The 22,642-nt window shown below is 37.8% G+C and overlaps 1 pseudogene; it reads right to left on the bottom strand.

The window, feature by feature from the left end:
- Positions 1 to 21,611: 21,611 nt before the first annotated feature.
- On the bottom strand, positions 21,612 to 22,287 carry LOC122450960 (annotated as a pseudogene).
- Between the last annotated feature and the right edge of the window lie 355 nt (positions 22,288 to 22,642).

The raw sequence follows: 22,642 nt of genomic DNA, 5'->3' as shown, positions 1-22,642 counted from the left end.
AAAGAAGAGTAATCAAGATGTGTTGCCAACGCAGGCTATCTTAGCAGAGAAAAAAAGAAGCTTATGCACCTGAATGCCTTTTTAACTAAAATGGTGCTAACTAGATTTGCAATGGCATGCCTTCCCTCACTCTCTCAACCAATGATGAAAAAGTACAATGCTTAAGAAACTTTGGAATAAATTAATGCTCTTGTTTTTCAAATAGTTTGACTGTTGCTGTTTGGTCGCTAAGTTATCTCTCTTGGTGACCCCATGGAGTGCAGCACACTAGGCTTCCCTGTCCTTCATATCTGCCAGAGTTTGCTCAAAATCATGTCCATTAAGTCTGTGATACTACCATCTCATTTTCTCTCACCTCTTCCACTTTTTGCCTTCAGTCTTCCCCAGCATCAGGGTCTATTCCAATGACTTGGCCTTTCGCGTCAGGTGGCCAAAGTATCTGAACGTCACCTTCAGCATCATTCCTTCTGATGAAAATTCAGGGTTGATTTCCTTTAGCATTGACTGGTTTGATCTCCTCACAGTCCAGGGAACTTTGAAGAGTCTTCCCCAGCACCTCAATCCCAAAGCATCAATTCTTCGGTACTCAGCCTCCTTTATGCTCCAACTCTCACATCTGTACTTGACTCCTGGGATGGCATAGCTTTGGCTAAACAGACCTTTGTCAGAAAAGTGATAACTTTGTTCTTTAGTATGCTCTCTAGGTTTGTCAGAGGTTTCCTTCCAAGGAGCAAGAATCTCATTTCATGGCTTCAGTTACTGTCCACAGTGATTTTGGAGCCCAAGAAAATAAAATCTGTCAATGCTTCCACATTTCCTCTTTCTATTTTGCTGTAAAGTGAAGGAACTGGATGCCAGGATCTCACTTTTTTGAATGTCGAGTTTTAAGCCAGCTCTTTTCACTCTCCTCTTTCTCCTTCCTCAAGAGACTCTTTAGTTCCTCTTCACCTTCTGCCGTTAGAGTGGTATTGTCTGCATATCTAAGGTTGTTGGTATTTCTCCCATCAATCTTGATTATAGTTTTGATTCATCCAGCCTGGCATTTCACATGATCTACTCTGCATGTAAGTTAAATAAGCAGAGTGACAACATATAGCCTTGGCCTACTTCTTTCTCAATTTGGAACGAGTCTGCTATTCCATGTAAGGTTCTGAATGTCGCTTTCTGACTCACATATGTTTCCCAGGACACAGGTAAGGTGGTCTGGTATTCCCATAAGAATTTCCAGAGTTTGTTGTGATCTACACAGTCAAAGGCTTTAGCTTAGTCAAAGAAGCAGAAGTAGATGTTTTTCTGGAATTCCTTGCTTTCTCTACGATCCACAAATATTGGCAATTTAATCTCTGATTCCTCTGCTTTTTCTAAACCCGGCTTGTACTTCTGGAAGTTCTCAGTTTATGTACTGCAGAAGCCTAGCTTAAAAGATTTTCAGCATAAATTTACTAGTTTGGGAAATGAGCGCTATTGTCCAGTAGTTTGAAAGTCCTTTGGCATTGTCCTTCTTTGGGATTGGACTGAAAACTGACCTTTTCCAGTCTTGTGGCCACTGCTGAGTTTTCCAAATTTTCTGACATATTTTGTGCAACACTGAGATTTTGGGATCTGAATCCTGGCTATAAGTTTGGATGAATTACTTATGTATCTTTTAATTTTATTTTCTCAACTGCAAAATGGTAAAAACTAAATATTAGTATTTAACTGGTTTAGTGATATAATCCAACCAAGAATCTAGCAAAGTATCTTATTTTAAGCATTAACAATAAAAAAATAGATTTCTTCTGAAGCTATTATATTTTTATAAATGTAAAGTGTCTATAAATGTATCAACTGAAAACACACACACACATACAGAATAGAAAAGCTTTGAGTTAAGTTTATTTGGTGTCTTACTGAGGACTCCAGCCCAGAGGTAGCCTTTCAGATAGCTCTGGGAAACTTCTCTAAAGAGGTAAGGGAGAGATCGGTTTACGTGTGATTTTGGTGAAGTAGATACATGCAATCATGGATACATCTCAGCAGAAGGTTGCTGCTAGTGACAAATAAAACATATCCTAGTTTTTAGCATTTTTCTAGGTATGAGAGGAATCAAGAATTTATGTTCATAAAATTTTCTGAAAATATCTGTCTGAAGGTTTTTTCTGCCAGTTCTCCTAGAGGACAGAATGCCTCATTTCTGTTCTTTGCCCTGGATTCCTTTCAGGTTATGTTGAAGGTTAGCAACTGCAGTGGCTACTGATTCAGTCCTCATAGAACCAGATGGTAAGTGACATTCTTTAGGTGGCAAGTGTTTTGACAGATTAACTTTGAACCTAAGATTTGAAATCTTCAGCCTTTAATTTTTTTTCTTCTTTTCATTTTCTTCAGGAATTTAAACTTAGCAACAAGGGAAGGTCTATTTTCTATATAAAGACAGAAATACAAGGTGAAGTCTATCAAATTTTTGTATATGAAATTTTATTGTGAAATGTGGTAGACAAACATTCTGCATAGTCTCAGAAAGCTGTAGAAATATAAGTTGAATTAAACTGGATAAAAAGTTTAACAGAAAAAAAAAAAAAAAGTTTAACAGAGAGTGAAAGAAAATGTTTGAGATAAAGATATTTGCTATGTATTAAAATAAATCCTGAAATAATCTTCCTGAGATTTGAGTGACAGGAAAGGGCTTAATCCCACACATTCCATTTGACTATGTAATTAACAGGAGGTTTTTCTGTTAGTGCGTTCTAATAAATATGAACTAAATGTATCACTGACATTATTTTCACGTTTCTTCAAAATATTTGCATTTGGAATTATGGTTGCCTAATATTTGTAATGATCATTTTAGAGTATGAAACACAAAGTTATTTATTTACTCACCTACCTAATCCACATTAGTGGACTACCTAGTCCTAGAAAATTACAATATTCTTGAGAACAGAGAATGGTGGTTTGCCTTACTGCTCTCACTTGCTTCTAAGCATTATTATTATTACTATTTTATTTATTAATTTTTTGAATTTGGCTCTGCCAGATCTTAATTGCGGCCGTGGAATCTTTAGTGGAAGCATGAGAACTCAGTTGTGGTATATGGGGTCTAATAATAGTTTCCTGACCAGGGATGGAAACTGGGCCCCGTGAACTGGACAACCAGGGAAGCCCTGCATTTTATTATTTTTACCATCAATTTTAGTAAGATAATTTATACATATAATCTCATAAGATATATATGTGTGTATATATATACATGTGTATGTGATATATAAATATGTATATAGATACATATATAGATGTGATATGTATAATGTACATATCATAAAATTCAAGCATTAATATTTTAATTTTTCCCTCATCTTCTGGCAATCACAAATCTACTTTCTGTATCTATAGATGTGCCTATTCTGATTGTTTCACATCATTGGAATAATAGAATTTGTATTTTGTGACTTGCTTCTTTCACTTAGCATCATGTTTTGAAGATTTGCACATATTTTAGCATATATACTTCACCTTTGAAAAACACAAATTTGAATTGCCCAGGTCCAAATAGCAACCTACTCCAGTACTCTTGCCTAGAAAATCCCATGGACAGAGGAGCCTGGCAGGCTACAGTCCATGGGATCGCACAAGTCATACGTGACTTAGTGACTAAGTCACTGCACTTACACGTGCTATTTTTAAATGAATATGCTGTTGGCCCTCCATATCCACAGGCATCATATCCTTGGATTTGACCAATTTTGGGTCAAAGTTTTTGTCTGCAGTTGTTTGAGACTGAGAATTCAAAACCTGAGGATATAGAGGAATGACTGTACTGTGTTATTTTACATAACAGATTTGACCATCCAGGGATTTTGGTTTCTGTGGGGGATCCTGGAACTAACTACCCACAGGTACACAGGGTCAACTGTGTTACTATTTCTTTTATTTGGTCAAATAATATTCTATTGCATGGACATACCATATTTGGTTTATCCATTCCACTGTTAACGGATATTTGGGGTGTTTCAACTTTTTGGCTATTTTGAATAAAGTCAGTACACATATTAATATGCAAATATCTGTGTGGAGATTTATTTTGATTTATCTTGGGTATTTAACTAGACGTGGAATTTCTGATTCAAGTAACAATTATAACATTTACATTTTTAGAAACTGCAGACTGTTTTCCAAAGTGTGCAACCATTTTACAATCTCAACAGCAATTTATGAGTTTCCATTTCTCTACCTTCTCACCAACATTTACTGTTGTCTGTCTTGATTATAGCCATCCCATTGTGTATAAAGTTGGGCCAGATTGTAGTTTTGATTTTCGTTTACATGATGAAAAATATTGTTAATAATTTTTTATGTACTTATTGGCCATTTGTTTAGCTTATTTGGATAAATGTCTATTTTTATCCTTCGCCCATTTTAAAATTGTGTCATTTGTCTTTTTGTTGTTGAGTTGTAATATTTATTTATATATTTTGGATAAAGCCCCGTATACAATATTTGATTTGCAAATTATTTTCTCCACATTTGTAGATGTCCCTAAGCATTTGACAATAAAAACAGCAGATCAGCAATTAAATATTTCTTTGAATTGCTATTCAATACATTCCTGTTCAGTGACAAATTTGCAAGCTGGAATCAACTTCATGGCACCTATCGCAGGGATATTAATTTGTCTCCCAAGAGTCATTCTATGTTTCCTCTCTGAAATTCAGAAAACTCCAACTTTCAATTGGCACAGTGCCTCCTTTTCAAAAGGAAACATTTCCAGCTTCCTGTGAAATAACTAGCTGACTAAGTTATTATCTTTAAGATAAGAATGAAAGTACTGTGTGGACTTCTGAGGGGCTCTTAAGATGACTTGGTACACCTTTTCCCATGCTGTTGCCAGCAATGTAACTGAGAGAGCTGGAACTATCAGCTCTCTTTTGTTGTAGGAATCAAAGCTACACCCTAGAGTTTGCAGAGATGTGAACCAGGAGGAAGGCTGGTCCCTGATGTGTTCCTGGAAATACCAAACTAGTCTGCACAGTTTATTTATATACTTCTTCTATATGAGAAAGAAATGCCAGTCATATTTAAGCCACTGATTTGAGGGATCTTTATTACTTTTATAACTGAGTCAGAACATGTGTGTCCAATACTCTTTTATTTCCAACAAAATGAACTTTTGACTAGCTAAAAAGTTATGAAACAAAAGGGCAGGTTTCACTGACTTTACTCAAAGTAGAAGACTTTTTGTATACTTCATCTAGTCCTTGATGGGTAGCAGTATACTATATTTAGTTTTGTATTGATTCTTTTGTGCCTGAAGTGAAACCTAGTCTATTAAAGAGAGGAAAGAGGTAGAGGGGAGGGAGTAGAATGAAAGACAGAATGAGAAAGATTTCATCAGGTGAATTAAGATAAAATGAAGCCCAACTTTTTTTATCTTAAAAGATCTCCCAAAATGAAAAAAAAAAAAAATAGTCTGTGACAGTAAGTCTTATTTCAACAAAGTGCAAAAATGAGTATCACATCTAAGTTTGAAAATTGGGGCCACATGAGGGGTTTGAGTCTTTTCCTCACTGTTAATGTAATCAAGATTTTCTTCTGCTATTGCACTTGTTTTAAACAAATGAAATTCACTTTTACATCCTTATCATACATTGTATTTTGGTTACTCTAACAATTAAGAATTTAATGTGTCAGTCATCAATAGCTTGAAACCCATTTGCAAAGCTCTAACTGCATATCCATTACAAACTAGAAATGGACAATTAAAATTAAAACCATCCTGAATATGTTAGATGTGTGTAAATTGATAGAATGAATTTAAAGACATATTGTCTGCTTTTAATATTGATAGACTTTTTGGTAATGAATTGAAGAACAGTTTCTATATTTCTAAGTATTATTGTCCTTATGCAAGTATGCATGGGGCTCCCATGTACATTTTCTTGCAACTTTCTGTGAATCTGTAATTATTTTCAAATAAACAGTTAAAGTTATTCAAGACAAAATAAGCCATGAATCATCTATAGGATAACAATATTCTTTGCTGTCTTAAAACCCAGAAGAATGCCCTGTGTGTGTGTGGGTGTGTGTGTGTATTTCACAGAAAGTTGCAGGGAAATGTACAAGGAGGTCCCAAACATACTTCACAGTCTTCCCCAGTGTTAATATCTTGCATAAGTATAATACAATATCAGAACCAGGAAATTAACATTAGTACAATCCACAGAAATTTTTCATATTTTGCCAGTCCTAAATACACAGGCTGGAGTGACTGTGTGTATGCTGTTGTGTGTAGACCAGGATGTGTATGTCATATATACATGAAGGGGTGTTTGTGTCCCTTAAAACTTCATATGCTGAAACCTAATCTCCAGTACGGTGGTGTTTGAGTGAAAGCTTGGGGAGGTGATTAGGTCATGAAGGCTCTGTCTTCATGAATGGAATTGGTGGAAACCCAGAGAGCTTCACACCCTGCATGCATGTGTGTGTGCTCAGCGGCTCAGTTGTGTCCGATGAACTGTCCCATGGACTGTAGCTGCCAGGCTCCTCTGTTCATGGGATTTCCCAGGCAAGAATACTGGAGTGGTTTGCCATGTCTTTCTCCAGGGGAGCTTCCTGACCCAGGAGGTGAACCCACGTCTCCTGCATCTCCTGCATGGGCAGGTGAGTAGTTTACCACTGAACCACCTGGGAAGCTTCCACTGTGTGAGGACACAGCAAAAAGATAGCTGTTGATGAACCAGGAAGCAGGCTTTCACCAGACTGTAAATCTACAGGTACCTTGATTTTGGACTTCCCAGAGTCAAAAACACTGACAAATAAATTGGTGTTGTTTAAGCCACTCAGTCTACGGTATTTTTGTTATAGCAGCCCAAGCACAATCAAGTCATGTATATTTCTTTGAAATTTTATCACATGTGTAGTTTGGAGTAACCACTACCACAAATAAGATATAGAATGTGCCATTACCACAAGGCTCCCTTGCTCTACCCAGTTAAAACCAATCCCACTGACCCCCATCCTAAATGCTGGCAGCCACTAAGCTGTTTTCCATTGCTATAATTTTGTCCTTTCAAAGATGCTACATAGATAGAATCACATAGTAAGTAGCAGTTTGAAACTGGCTTTTTTCAAATCAGTATAATTCCCTTAAAGTTTATGCAAGTTGTTTTATATACCAGTACTTTATTCTTGTGGTAAGCCAGTCTCATCCTGTAAATAACCAGTGATGTGAATGGACTTGGCCTTAAGAGTCCTATTATGATTGCAAGACAACCTCAGAAATAAATATCAGAAAACATTGAAAGAGATAAGATTTTTTTACTTACCAGTCTTGGAAAGTACACGGAATACCTGGTACCATAAAATAAGGTTGTGGAGAGAAAATAAAAGTGTGGGCCTGGGGTTTTGCCCTTTTTTCTTTCTTTCAAGTGAAGCCATTTTCTTCAAGCTAGAAATATCTGCAGTTATATGTCATGTTTTCTTTTAATTGAAGTATAATTTATATATATTAGTTTCAGGTCTACAACAAAATGATTAGGTATTTATACAGACTGTGACGTGATCACTATAAGTTTAGTTTCTGCCTAACACCATACAAAGTTACAAATTATGCAGTGCAGTTTATTATCTATAGTTATTATTACAAAACTGCAAGACATGTATTTTATGATTGGAAGGTTGTGCCTCTTGCTGCCCTTCACCTATTTTCCCCACTCTACAGTCATATTTCCTCTGGCAACCACCAATCTGCTTTCTGTCTAGAGTTTGGTTTGGTTAGGTTTGGCTTTTTATTTGCTTCCACATATATGTGAAATGATATATTTGTCATTCTCTGTTTGACCCATTTCACTTAGCATAATATCCTTAAGGTCCATCTATGTTGATGCAAATGGCAAGATTTAATTCCTACGTATGGCTAATAATATTCCATTGTGTGAATAGACCACATTTTCTTTATCCTTTCAGCCATCAGTTGGCACTTCAGTAGCTTCCGTATCTTGATTTTGTAAATATTTCTGCAGTGAGCATTGGCGTACATACGTCTATTTGAATTATTGTTTTCTTCTGATAAATATCCAGAAGTGGAATTACTAGATAATATGGATGCTTTATTTTTAATTTTTTAAGAAACCTCCATATTGTTTTCCATAGCAGCTGTATCAATTTACAGTTTGCAGGGCGCAAGGATTCCATTTCTCCACACCCTTTTCCACAGGTCATTGTATATTTTTTTGATAACAGCCATTTTAAAAGGTGTAAGGTTATATCTCACTGTGATTTTGAGTTTTCATTTCCCTGAGGATTAATGTTGAGCATCTTTCTATGTGCCTGTTGGCCATCTTTATATTTTCTTTGGGTAAATGCCTATTCAAATTCTCTTTTTTTTCTTTTTAATTTATATTTTTATTGAAGTATAATTGCTTTACAGAATTTTGTCTTTTTAAAAAATTAGATTTTTTTTTGTTACTGAGTTTGAGTTTTTTACATATTTTGGATATTAACCTCTTATCAAATATCTGACTTGCAAATAATATTCTCCCATTTAATAGACTAACTTCATATTTTGTAGATAGTTTTCTTCTCTGTACAGAGCTTTTTAGTTTGATAGTCTCATTTGTTTATGTTTACTTTTGATGTGATTACTTTTAGAGTCAGATGTAAACAAATATTGCTAAGATCAGCATATAAAATCTTACCACCAATGTTTTCATCTGGAATTTTATGGTTTGTGGTCTTACTTTCAAGCATTTCACTCATTTTGAGTTAATTCTTCTGTAACTAACCATAAGGTTTCATTCTTTTGTGTGTGGCTTTCTGATTTTCTCAACACCATTTATGGAAGAGACTACCCTTTTCCTGTTATATAGTCTTGACTCCTTTCTCATAAATTAATTAACCAAATATGTGTGTGTTTATTTCTGGGCTTTCTGTTATTCTGTTGATCTATCTGTCAGTTTCTATGCCAATATCATGCTTTTGATTACTATAGCTTTACAGAATAGTGTAAGATCAGAAAGCATGGTATTTTCAGCTTAGCTCTTCTTTCTCAAGATTGCTTTGATTATTTGGAGTCTTTGATGACTCCATACAATTATGGGGTTAGTTGAATCTATTTATGTGAAAAAATGCCATTGGAAATTTGATAGGCGTTGCATTGAATCTGCAGTCTGCTTTGGGTAACAGACAAACATTATAACAGACATGTTATAATGAACATTATAACAGTATTATTTTTCAGTACTTGCACAATAAATGTCTTATTTGTTTGTGTCTTCTTCAATTTTCTTCAGCAATTATTTTTAGTATACAAGTCTTTTACTTCCTTGGTTAAATCTGTTCCTGGGTATTTTATTATTTTTTGATGCAATTGTAAATGGAACTCTTTTAATTCCTTTTTTGATATTAATTCTTATTGAGTAAAAATGTAACAGATTTTTGCATCTTAATTTTGTACCCTGCAACTTGACTGAATCTGTTTGTTAGTTCTAACAGTTTGTGTGTGTGTGTGTGTGTGTGTGTGTGTGTGTGTGTGTGTGTGTGTGTGTGTGCGTGCGCGCGCGTGTACTCTTTAGGGTTTTCTATGTATAGTATCATGTCATCTGCAAATCATGACAAATTTACTTATTTCTTTCTAATTTGGATGACTTTCCTGTGCTTAATTGCTCTAGTGAGAACTTCCAACACTATGTCAAATAAAAATGGTGAGTTTGACATTCTTGTCTTGGTCCTGATCTCAAAAGAAAAACTCTCATCTTTTCATCTTTAAGTATGAGGTTAACTGTAGGCTTGTCATACATGGCCTTTATTATGTCAAGGTGCATTCCGTCTATATGCACTTTGTTGAAAGTTTTTTTTTTTTAATCATAAATGGATACCGAATACTTTTTCTGAACATATTTAAATGATTATATGATTTTTCCTACATTTTGTTAATGTGGTATATATCACATTGATTAATTTGTAGATATGGAACCATTTTTGAATCCCTGGAATAAAGACCACTTGTTCATAATGTATGATTATTTTAATATACTGTTAAAATTGTTTTGTTCACATTTTGTTGAGGACTTTTGCATTTATGTTTCTCAGAGCTGTCATTATTATTTTGTGTCCAGCTCTTTTGGCACCCCATGGACTATAGCCTGTCAGGCTCCTCTGTCCATGGGATTTCCCAGGCAAAATACTGGAGCGGGTTGCTATTTCCTTCTCCATGGGACTTCCCAACCCAGGATTTGAACCTGTGTCTCCTGCATTGCAGACAGATTCTTTACCACTGAGCCACAGGGGAAGCCATTTTATAAAGAATATTGGCCTTTAATTTTTTATTCTTTGTGTGTGTATGTGTGTGGTGTCTTTGTCAGGTTTTGATATTAGGGCAATGATGGCCTTTAAAATGTGCTTGGGTGTGTTCCCTTCATTTTATATTTTTCAGAGACTTTGAGAATGATAGTATTAAATCTCATTTGAATGTTTAGCAGCACTCACAAGTAAAGCTTTCTGGACCTGTACTTTGATTCTCTGGGGACTTTTTTGATTACTGATTTAATCTCCTAGTAGTAATTGCTTTATGCAGAATTTCTATTTATTCATTGTACAGTCTTGAAGTATTGTATGTTTCTTAGCTTTATACATTTTTTCTAGATTGTCTAATTTGCTGGTGTATGATTGCACATAGTAGTCTCATGATTCTTTGTGCTTCTCTGTTATATTATTTATAACTATTCTTTTTTGTTTTTCATTTGTTTTTCTTAATGAGTATAACTAAGTTTTGTCCATTTTATTTGATTCTTTAAAGAGCTAACCTTAAGTTTTATTGATTATTTTCTTTTTTGCTTCCAGTTGTGTTGAGATGTAATTGACATATAGCACTAAATAAGTTGAAGGTATACAGAATAATGATTTGACTTATATATACCATGAAATGATTTCAGGAATAAATTTAGTGGCTAAGCCATCACCTCATATAGATACAAAATTAAAGAAATAGAAAAAAATATTTTCCTTGTGATTAGAACTCTCAGGATTTACACCATTAACAAGTTTTATATATATAATACCTCAGTTTTAATTATATTTATCACGTTGTACTCTACATCCATACGTATTTGTATTTTTCGACTGCCTTCCGATTACCCACCCCTTACCTGTGGTAACTGCAAATCTATTGTCTTTTTTTTAACGTGTTTGTTTGTTTTGTTTTTGAACTAATTGACCTACAATACTGTTAGTTCCTGTTTCATAAGACAGTTATTTGACATTTCTGTATCTTTCAAAATGATCACCATGATAAATCTAGTTATTATATGTCACCGTACAAAGATATTTCATAGCTTTTGACTGTATTTCCCACAACGTACATGTCAAACTTCTGACTCTTATTTTGTCACTGAAAGTGGCAAAGTCGCTTAATCTCTGTCACTTAGTTCTTTGTCTCCCTATCTCCCTTCTCTATGGTAATTATCCCTTTGTTCTCTGTATCCATGACTCTGTTTCTATTTAGTTATTCTATTTAATTTATGTTATTTAGATTTCACATATAAGTAAAATCATACAGTATTTGTCTTTCTCTGTTGAACTTATTTCACTTAACACCCTCTGGGTCCATCCATGTTGTTGTAAATGGCGAGATTTAATTCTTTTTAATGACTAATATTCCATTATATACATATATATATATATATATATATATAAAACAGATATATCACATCTGATATAAAAATATCACATATATATATATATAAATATATCCATTCACCTGTTGATGAGCATCTAGGTTGTTTCCATATCTTGGCTATTGCAAATAATACTGCAATGAAAATAAAGGTGCATATATCCTTTCTTATTAGTGTTTTTGTTTTCTTTAGATAAATACCCAGGAGTGAATTACTGGATTATTTGGTAATTCTGGGCTTCGCTGGTGCCTCAGTTAGTAAAGAATCTGCCTGCAATAAGGGAGACCTGGGTTTGAGCCTTGGGTTGGGAAGATCCTCTGGAGGAGGGCATAGCAACCCACTCCAGTATCTTGCCTGGAGAATCCCCAACGACAGAGAAACCTGGTGGGCTGCAATCCATGGGGTCGCAAAGAGTCGGACATGACTGAGTGATTAATCATATGGTAGTTCTATTGTTAATTTTTTTGAGAATTGCCCATATTGTTTTCCATAGTGGCTGTACCAATTTACTCCTACCAATAGTTCATGAGGCTTCCCTTTTCTCCACATCCTTGCTAATGATTGCTATTTGTTGTCTTTTTCCACTCTGACAAGTGTTATGCAGTATCTCATTGTGGTTTTGATTTGCATTTCCTTGATGATAAGTGATGTTGAACATATTTTCATGAGTCTACTCACCACCTATATGCCTTCTTTGGAAAAATGTCTATTCAGAGCCTCTGCCCATTTTTAAATCATATTTTTTAATGTTAAGTTGTATAAATTTTTGTATTTTTTTATATTAACTCCCTATGTGATACATCCTTTGCAAATATTTTTTCCCATTCAGTAGATGATCTTTTTATTTAATTGATAGGTTGATAGTTTCTTTTCTCCACTGTGCAAAAGCTCTTGTCTGATGTATGATCTTATCTATTTTGTTTTTAGTTTTATTTCTATTCTTATCTTCATAATTATTTTCCACCTGCTAACTTAGTGTTTTATTTGTTCAGTTTCTTTGGGTGTACAGTTAAATAGTTTATTTGAAACTCTCTTGTTTACTGAGATAGGCTTGTATCGATATGAACTTCCCCCTTAGAACTACTTTTCTTGTAGCCCACAGATTTTGATAAGTTGCATTCCCATTTTCATTTGCCTTAATGTATTTTTAATTTATTTTTAAAATTTCTTCGTTGACTCATTTGTTGTTTAGTAGCACATTGTTTAATCTCCAAATATTTGTGCTAATTTAGTTTTCTTTTGGTGAATAATTTCTACCTTCATACCATTGTGGTTGGAAAGATGCTTGATATTAGTTCAATCTTCTTAAAATTGGGACTTTTTGTGACTTAAGATGATTTATTCCAGAGAATGTTTCATACTCACCTTGAGAGGAATGTGCATGCTGCTGCTTTAGATAAAATATTTTGCATATATATATATATATATATATATATATATATATATATATGGGGGGGGGTGTTAAATCTATTAGTTTAACCTGTCATTTAAGGCTGATGTTTCCTTATTGATTTCTGTCTGGATAACCTACTCATTGATATAAGGAAATATTAAAGTCTCTTACTATCTTTGTATCAACATCTTCCATTAGGTCTATTAATATTTGTTTTGTATATTTAGATGCTCCTATGTTGGTTGCATAAATATTTACAAATGTTATATATTCTTGTTGAATTGATCTCTTTATTATTATTCAATGCACATCTTTGTCTTTATTACAGTATTTGTTTTAAAGTCTATATTTTTCTGATATAAGTATTGCTACCCCAGTATTTGTTTGGTTTCTATTTGGAGGAAACCTCTCTTCCAAGCCCTTCGTTTTTAATTTACGTTTGTGCTTACATCTGAAGTGACTCTGTATAGGTAGGTGTTGTTTTTGGTTTTTAACCACTCAGTCACTCTGTGTCTTTTGATTAGAGATTTTAATCCATTTACATTCAAAATAATTCTGGAAACTTTGTGTAGTTACTGCCACTTTGTTCTTTGTTTTCTGGCTGCTTTGTAGTTTCTCTTTCTCTTTTCTTCCTTGTCCTCTTTGCTTGTGGTTTGATAAATTTATTGTTGTATTTAGATTCTATTCTTCTTATTTTTGTGCATCTACTCTAGGTTATTGCTTTGTGGTTACTATAAGACTCACATGTCTTAGCTTACATATATATATACACACTCACAAGCAGTTCAGCTGGTAAAGAATCCCCCTGCAATGTGGGAGACCCCGGTTCAATTTCAGTGTCAGGAAGATCCCCTGGAGAAGGGAAAGGCTACCCACTCCAGTATTCTTGGGCTCCCCTGGAGGCTCAGACAGTAAAGAATCCACCTGCAATGTGGAAGACCTGGGTTCGATCCCTGGGTTGGGAAGGTCCCCTGGAGGAGGGCACGGCAACCCAGTCTAGTATTCTTGCCTGGAGAATCCCCATGGACAGAGGAGCCTGGCGGGATACAGACTATGGGGTCACACCGGGTCAGATACAACTGAACAACTAAGCAGCATTTACATATATATATATATATACACACACACACACACACACACACACACACACATATATGTATATATGCTACATAGATTTGTATACATATACATATATATATATATATATATATATATATATATATATATATAAACACATATGCTCTATTTTGTCATCAAGTTACATTTAAACACTTTCTGAAGCTTTGTGTTTTTACCCCTTCCTCCTACATCTTATGCTTTTGATTTCACATATCACATCACTGTGTGTTTGTATCCCTTGACTAATTATTTTGGTTACAGCTTTCTGGGGATCACCAGGCAGGGCAGGCTTGGTGGGGTCCAGCTGGGGGGGCAGGGCAAGCAGGTCTAGCAAGATAAAGGGAGACTGTGAAATTAGCATTCACAGGTGCTGGGGCTAGCAATGCAGAGAGTGAATGCGAAAATGGCACCCACCAGTGTTTCCAGCCCCTGCGAGAGTCTCACCAGACCCCCGGACCTCTGGCAGACGCTTTAAGATTAGCGAGTGAATCTCCTTCACAGAAGGCCTAGGCACTGTTCAAAGTGTTGTTTTTGTGCTGGGTCCCAGAGTGAATGAGGTTACAGTTATGCATGGACCCTTTATAATCAGTATCTCCATTTTCTACAGCCCTTTGAACATCCCCAGCATATGCACCATCGCTTTCAAAGCCAGTTTAGGAGCTTGTCTGGTCTGTGTCTCAAATGCGGAAGCATCTCGTGTGGGGTTTCAACCCTTTACTCCTGAGGGAGATGTTCTGTTTGACGATCCCGCATCCCAATTATGGGTCCCTGCACCAGAAGTGGAGTTTGGGGAGAGACTAGGTCTCTACCTCTCCTCTCATTTTAATGTGCCCTCTTTATCCTTTTTGTGATGGGACAGTTCAGCTCGTTCTCAGAGCTTTTTAAAATAGAGTTGCTCCTTCTGTTGCTACAGATCTGCTGTGTCCACGGGAGGAAATGAGTTCAGGATCTTTCCACAACTCCATCTTGAAACACCTCTCCTGGGTTTTTTTTTTTTGGGGGGGGGGGGCGGGGATTGAAACTGGGCACCTAGTATTTCATGAGTTCACTTTTTGCTTGTGAATTTAAAGCATAAGATCGTTTAAAGTGTGGGGTAAGAAAAGCAAACAACCTAAATGACCAGCTATCTAAAAGAAACGAGCCCGGGCTGGGGTGCGGGGGAGAGACAGCTTGGCTCTTTATCTAGTCATGGGGCTGGAAATGTGTGTTTTCAAGATAGTTCTCTTTGAAATAGATGCCTCTTTGAAGTGGATGCCTCAAACAATCAAAGCTGAAGTCAAACACTTGCTTTACAAAAAGAAAAACAACTTTTCAGGGCTTATGCTAGTTTTTTTTTTTTTTTTTCTTTTTTAATTGCTAAGTAGAATTTCATGGTTTAGATGAATTTCACTCATATAATCACCCACCCATAGGAAGATATTTGAATTGTTTCCAGTTTTTGGCTATTACATACAGGAACATTTGTGTACAGGTTCTGCGTAAGCATGTTTCATTTTTGGGGGATAAAAGTCCAAGAGTGCAGTTACTGGGTCTTATATTAAGATCTTCTTTTGTTTGTTTGTTTTAAATGAAACTCATGAGCTATTTGCCAGAGGGGCTGTAGCATTTTTCATCCTCAACAGCAGTGTATAAGTGATCAACTTTCTCTACTTTTTCAGCTTGTGAAGTTATCATAAGCTTTTAGTTTAGTCACTCTAGTAAGTATGCATTGATGCTTCGTTTTGGTTTTCACTTACATTTCTCTGATTAGTAGTGACATGCAACACCTTTTCTTACCAGATTTATTGATATATTATTGACATATATGCAGTTTTACACTGTACAACATGATAACCTGATATAAGCACATATTGTGAAATGATTATCACAGTATGGTTAGCTAACACCTCCGTCCCTTCACATAGCTAACATTTTTTGGTGTGTGTGGTCATAACATTTAAGATCCACCTCTTAATAGCGTTCAGTTATGTAACATTGTGAATTACATGTTAGTCACCATGCTGCATATTGGATCTCCAGAATCCATTCATCTTATGACTAGAAGATTTTACTCTTTGACAGGCATCTCATTTTCCCTACACCCCAGTCTGTGTCAATAACCACCTTACTCTCTGTTTCTATCCATTATGTATAGAGAATGCAGATAAGCCTGTGTACAGGGTTCTGTGTCATATGCCATCAGGAAATAAAACAACAGTGAGATACTACTATTAGAATGGCCAAAATCTAGAACGCTGACCATACTAAATGATGGCAGAGCTAGGAACAACAGGAACTCTCATTCATTTATAATGAGAGTGCAAAATGATACAGATACTCTTTTTGGGAGCATGGAAGATACTTTGATGATTTCTTATAAAACTAAGTATATTCTTGCCATACAATCCAATAACCATATTCTTTGGTATTTACTCAAAGGAGTTGAAAAGTTTTTCACACAGAAGTCTCCACAAGATGTTTACAACAGTTTTGTTCCTAATGGTCAAAAACTTGGAAGTAACCAAGATGTCTTTCAATAGGTGAATGGAAATGGTGTACCTGTTGGAGGAAGGGGGACTGCTTCCAGGACCCCAGAGTGAGCTCTAATACTCAGAAATGAATTGTCAGAGGAGACACACCTGCTGACAAAGCAAGAGACTTTACTGGGAAGGGGCCCTCCGGCGGAGAGCAGGAGGATGAGGGGACGCAGGAGAACTTCTCTGCCTTGTGGCTGGCAGTCTCGGGTTTTATGGTGATGGATTAGCTTCCAGATTTTCTCTGGCCAATCATGGACTCAGAGTCCTTCCTGGTGGCGCAGGAATTGATCAGCCAAGATGATGCCAGCGAGAAAGATTCTTAGATGTGGTAGGACACCTGGTGTCTCCTTTTGACCTTTTCCAAATTCTTCCAGTTGGTGGTGGCTTGTTATTTCTGTGTTCCTTCCCAGGACCTTCTGTTGTAAAATAACTCACGTGAATGATTACGATGGTACCTGGCCAGGGTGGGTGATTTTAGTCGGTATATTTCCCTTAACAACTTATTCTTCCCTGAGAGACTTCATACTCAAGATACACCTTGGGAATTGGGGTGGGGGTATCTTTCTTCTTAACTTCTTCCATCTGGGCATGGGTATTGTCCTACCTAACAGAGCAGAAGTCTCTCTCTACCTGATCTAAGTCAAGGTGTTCTGTGCCGGAAACCACATTCACCCCCCTAGTAACAGCAGTTTAGCCTGAAACTGTTGGACACATCAGAGGTGAAGCAGACAGGGAACAAACAGGAGGCCTAACAGGGTGGTCATCACCGGCACCCAGAACAGGAAGGCAAAATTGGGGTAAGGGCTTTGGGGTGTATGACTTTCTTCTGATTAATTGGCGGTACGGTAGTAGGGTGTTGCTCCAGAAATCTTGCGCTCAGCCTGAAGTTACCCTCCTCCACGTGGACGAGAGCCCCAGTTCTGCAGAAGAACTCAAAGATATTGTCCATATTCCTTGAGTAAGAATGAGGCCTTGCCTCAATGCTCTACCACCTCTTGATTATACCCATTTCTGCATCCCCTCCCTTCCCTGATCAAGAATTGTTTGAATCTACCCTTTGGAACTCAAGGAAGTTCAAGGAGGCTCAATGAAACCTATATTCTACAAACAAGAAATTGGGGACACACAAAAAAAATCCTTTCTTAACTTTCTTAACAGTATGAGAATTTATTTGGTATAAGTCTTCTGCAGTTTGTGGATTGCCTGCTCGGTGGCTCTATGGTGGGGTTAACGGCGATCTCCCAGTAAGACTTACGCCCCACGCTGTGTGACCAGGTCTGCTGCACCCACAGCCCCTGCCCCTGTGGCAGGCCACCACTGACCCGTACCTCTGCAGGAGACACTCAAACACTCAAAGGCAGGTCTGGTTCAGTCTCTGTGGGGTTTTTGGGTCCTGGTGCACACAAAATTTTGTTTGAGCCCTCTGAGTGTTTCCAGCGGGTATGCGGTTTGATTCTAAACATTATTTTGCCCCTCCTACTGTCTTGCTGGGGCTTCTCCTTTGCCCTTAGATGTGAGGTATCTTTTTTTGGTGGGATCCAACATTGTTTTGTTGATGGTTGTTCAGCAATGAATTGTAATTTTGGAGTTCTCATAGGAGAAGATGAGCGCACATCCTACTCTGCCATCTTCCCTGCTCTCTTTAGAGAAGATCGGACAGATGATGACAACATGTCCCTTTCAAAGGAGGGGTGAGAGTCATTCCATGAGGTTACCACAAGGGATGCAGGGTCCCATGTCCAATTCAGACTTCAAAGCAGCCCACTCCAGAACATCCATGTACCCTGCAGGACATCTGATGGGTTGTTTTTTTCTCTCTCTCTCAATGAGGATTCCCACTCACCCACTGCTGGGTATTCTGCCAACTACACCAATTGTATAGCTGATCCTGTTCATGACACCAGTTGTCTTGCTGTTCACACTGTTTGCTGAAACCAGGGTAGGCCAAGTGCAAGCTGATAGGCTGGAAGAAGACTTGAGGCGCTGTGGGAACTGCAGACACATTTGTTCTCTCCTGGCTGGCACAGGACAGTCTCTCCTGGCTGATGCAGCAGCCAGAATGGCAGCCGTAACATAACTATAACACAGCCGTAATGTAGCCATAACGTAACCTCATATCACAAAACTACGATGTCGCTCCAGTGTGGCCCCAGTGCAACCGCAGCCAGGGCTTGCATGGCGAAGCTCACATACCGAGTAGTCAGTAACCAAGTGAGTACTTCAGGATGCGCATGTGCAGTGCAATAGGTGATCTCAGTCATTGCACAACCATGCAAAGTCATTGTTTACAGAACATGGGGTGAGAGGGTGTGAGAGCGTGGGGTGAGAGAGCCTGACTGGCACCATGCTGTTAATTTCCCCACAACAAGTCATGTAGCAATACTTACAAAGAATTAGCTGGTCTCAGAAAGATAAAGAACATTACAGCATACTAACACATATATATGGAATTTAGAAAGATGGTAACGACAACCCTATATGCAAAACAGAAAAAGAGACACAGAAGCACAGAACAAACTTTTGAACTCTGTGGGAGAAGGTGAGGGTGGGATGTTTCGAAAGAACAGCATGTATATTATCTATGGTGAAACAGATCACCAGCCCAGGTGGGATGCATGAGACAAGTGCTCGAGCCTGGTGCACTGGGAAGACCCAGAGGAATCGGGCGGAGAGGGAGGTGGGAGGGGGGATCGGGATGGGGAATACGTGTAAATCTATTGCTGATTCATGTCAATGTATGACAAAACCCACTGAAAAAATAAATTAATTAATTAAAAAAAAAAAAAAGAATTAGCTGGTCTCTAATGGTTTCCTGTAAAAAAAAAAAAAAAAGAAGTGGTAGGTAGCAGAATTAGGTGTATTAGAAATGTTAAACAGCAGCATTAGCAACCTAATTGAACCCTCAGTGACTACTCTAATCAAACTTATATACATATATTCTTCCATTATATGCTGAAATGCAGCTGAGTATATGCAAATATTAACATGGATCTGTTGGTATTTATTCTTGAATAGGAGCTCAGGTATTTTGGTCACACGGAGTACTGGGTCAGTTTTTCAGATCGATTGCTACCCAGCAGCAAACTGAAAGTAGTTACTTAACACGAGACAAGCATTTGCCAAAAGGACAATTATTATTTTTTTTTTTTTTAAGTAAGGGTGGGATTCTTTTTCAGGCTTTTAAGCAGTCTCCATGGGGTATCTTGATTTTCACAGACTCAACAAGTATCACTGAATCATCTGGGTCATAAAAACAGAGAGCTAGACTTCCCCACAAAGAAGACTGAATCAGGTAGAAAATCTTCTTAGGCTCTGGGTGACACTCAAAGATGATAGGTTTATGAGTTCCTTGATAAATAGGTATTCTCCAATAACCACCAAGTATCCATCAAGGCCTGGGAAGAGTGGCTTGTGTTTTAATTGAAGGGGATATGAGCAACAAGTAAGGCTTCCCTCATAACTCAAGTTGGTAAAGAATCTGCCTGCCAGGGAAGATACCCAGGTTCGATTCCTGGGTTGGAAAGATCCCCTGGAGAAGGAAATGGCAACCCACTCCAGTATTCTTGCCTGGAGAATCCCGTGGGCAGAGGAGCCTGGCGGGCTACGGTCCATGGGGTCACAAGAGTCAGACACAACTTAGCAACTAAACCATCATGAGCAACAAAAGCTTGTCTTTGTACTTGAAAAGAATATCACAAAGTGATACAAACTATTAGAATCCCTGACTACTTCAGTGAGGTAGCACTCTTGGTTTTGCGAGGCTTATGTCCAACCATCTGGTGTGGATGCTTTGAACTATGTAGGATATCTACTGTTTCCTGCTGTATAAGACCTAGCTGCATGTTGTCATCAGTACTGTGTGGAGTGGCATCAGTACTGTGTGGAATGGCAGCATGACCATTTTAAGGCAGAACTGAAGAGTTAAATGATCCTGATTCAAGGTGGTTAGGTGAAAAATATAAGTCAACTTTTATTTTATTCATAAAAAACAAACAAATAAATTAACAAACAGCATAGTTGCAGAATCTTAGTCATATACCAGGTACCATAATCAGTACAGCTTTATTCCAGTAAAAAGTCTATGTAAAGAATAGTAATTACAAATTGTGCGAGCTGGTTGAGCTTATGTTTGAGACATTTCATAATTAGCATCAAATAAAATATTTATTAAAATAAAGATGACCTAGTGCACATGCAAAAATTTAATTTAAGCAGTATAAGCCCTCTCATTGAAGGGCTCAGTGGTAAACAATCCACCCGCCAATGAAGGAGACAGGTTCGATTCCTGGGTCGGGAAGATCCCTGAAGAAGGAAATGGCAACCCTCTTCAATATTCTTTTTCTTTTCTTTTTGGCAAATTTAATCTGATAATTTATTTATGGAAAAAAGCTAGTTTTGATGAGAAAAAAGTTTAATCCTTTCCTTCTAAACATAAAAGAAACTCAACAGGAATTTTAAAGGTAGTATGCCAGAAAATGCAACAGTAACTCATAATGTAATCCTTTTCAATTAAACAGCCAAGTTGAAGACACGTGTTAAAATACTTTTCAGACTGAATATATTTATCAGCCTATATGATCTGTTGTGCTAATTGAATTTTGATTTTTTTTTAAAAAACCCAACCTTATTTATAAGAGTTGTCACATCTAGAAATGAAGAAAATAAATTAGATCCCCTCTCCCTTCCCCAAAGATATTAATTTCTAAAGCATGAAAAGCTATATATGTTATACAAATTAACCAGTAGTGTTACAAAAGTAACGTAGTTTTGGATGACATTATGTTGTATTTATGTTGAAGTACTACACAAGAATACATGTATCAATTGGGCATTTTCAGTCTAATTAGTCTCTTAAGTTATTTAACTCTTGGCAATATATAATAACTGGTACGTATTTTGGTACTTAAGTCATGATTGTAGAGAACAAGAAGCAGTATGTTAAAGTAATAGAGTTTGTATTTGACAATTACTGTGTTGAAAAAAAAAATCTTCTATGAACTCTGATTCGTTTTGCAGTTGGTCACTTGTAGCAGATCTTTGACTATATTCTTCCATATCCATGCTTTCTCTAGCCGCAGTCTCTGACATTTCTTCATTCCCCTCCTCATATTTCGGTCTTTTGAGATTAATTCTCTAGCTAATTTAACAGTCAGTCCTTCACTGTAATGAAGCTTCCTTTTCATTTCAAACTGTCGCTTTTTTTTTTTTCTCCTTCTTCAGGTGAGAGGTCAGGTTCCTCATCTCCACTGCTTTCTGGTTCATTAACTCGATACTTTGGTTCGGAGCTTTCAGCAGTAGTAGTATCAGCTCATTTCGGAGCTAAGATATCTGGGCTCAGGGCTTCAGCGGTTTCTGAACCACTCAGTACATCCTCCTCACCACCCACCATACTGTGGGAAGGCGTGCTCGGCAGTCTAGCTTCACTAAACCATAGGCTTCCTCTGCTGGATGAGGTCGCCAGGATGTTCATTTCATCCCACTTCTGGGACCTTTTACTCAGCTCTTGTCAACACTTGCCAGGATGTTCGGCGGAGGCCGCCACAGAGGAGGTCGTAGAGCTCTTGTTCCTCAGGATCCCCTCCATAGGCCGCTGCGAGGCCGTGGAGGCCGCCATTGCCCGCGGCTACGCGTCGCTATTCCGCGTCACCGCTCGGCGCCGCCCGCAGGAAGGGAAGGGCCGCGCGCCGGCAGACACTCGCCACGCGGCCGCCGAGCCCGCCTGGGGCCGGAGCGGCCGCACCCGCCGTCGCGGAGACAGCCTCCACACTGTTGTCACGACACGACGGCTCGGCCGCTACGGCGTCGTGGCGGGCGGCCCTCCGCGGGCCCTTGGCCGCGGAGAGAAGCCGACGCTCCACGTCCGTCCTAGTGCCTCGGAAACGCTGTGGCCGGAGGAGCTTAGCGGGCTGCAGGCCATGGGGTCACCAAAGAGCCAGACACGACTGAGAAACTAAACAACCTCACTGCAG

The sequence above is a fragment of the Cervus canadensis genome, chromosome 12 (genome assembly GCF_019320065.1).
Source record: "Cervus canadensis isolate Bull #8, Minnesota chromosome 12, ASM1932006v1, whole genome shotgun sequence".
In the NCBI taxonomy this organism is placed as follows: Eukaryota; Metazoa; Chordata; class Mammalia; order Artiodactyla; family Cervidae; genus Cervus; species Cervus canadensis.
This window is presented reverse-complemented; position numbering and strand designations above follow the sequence as displayed.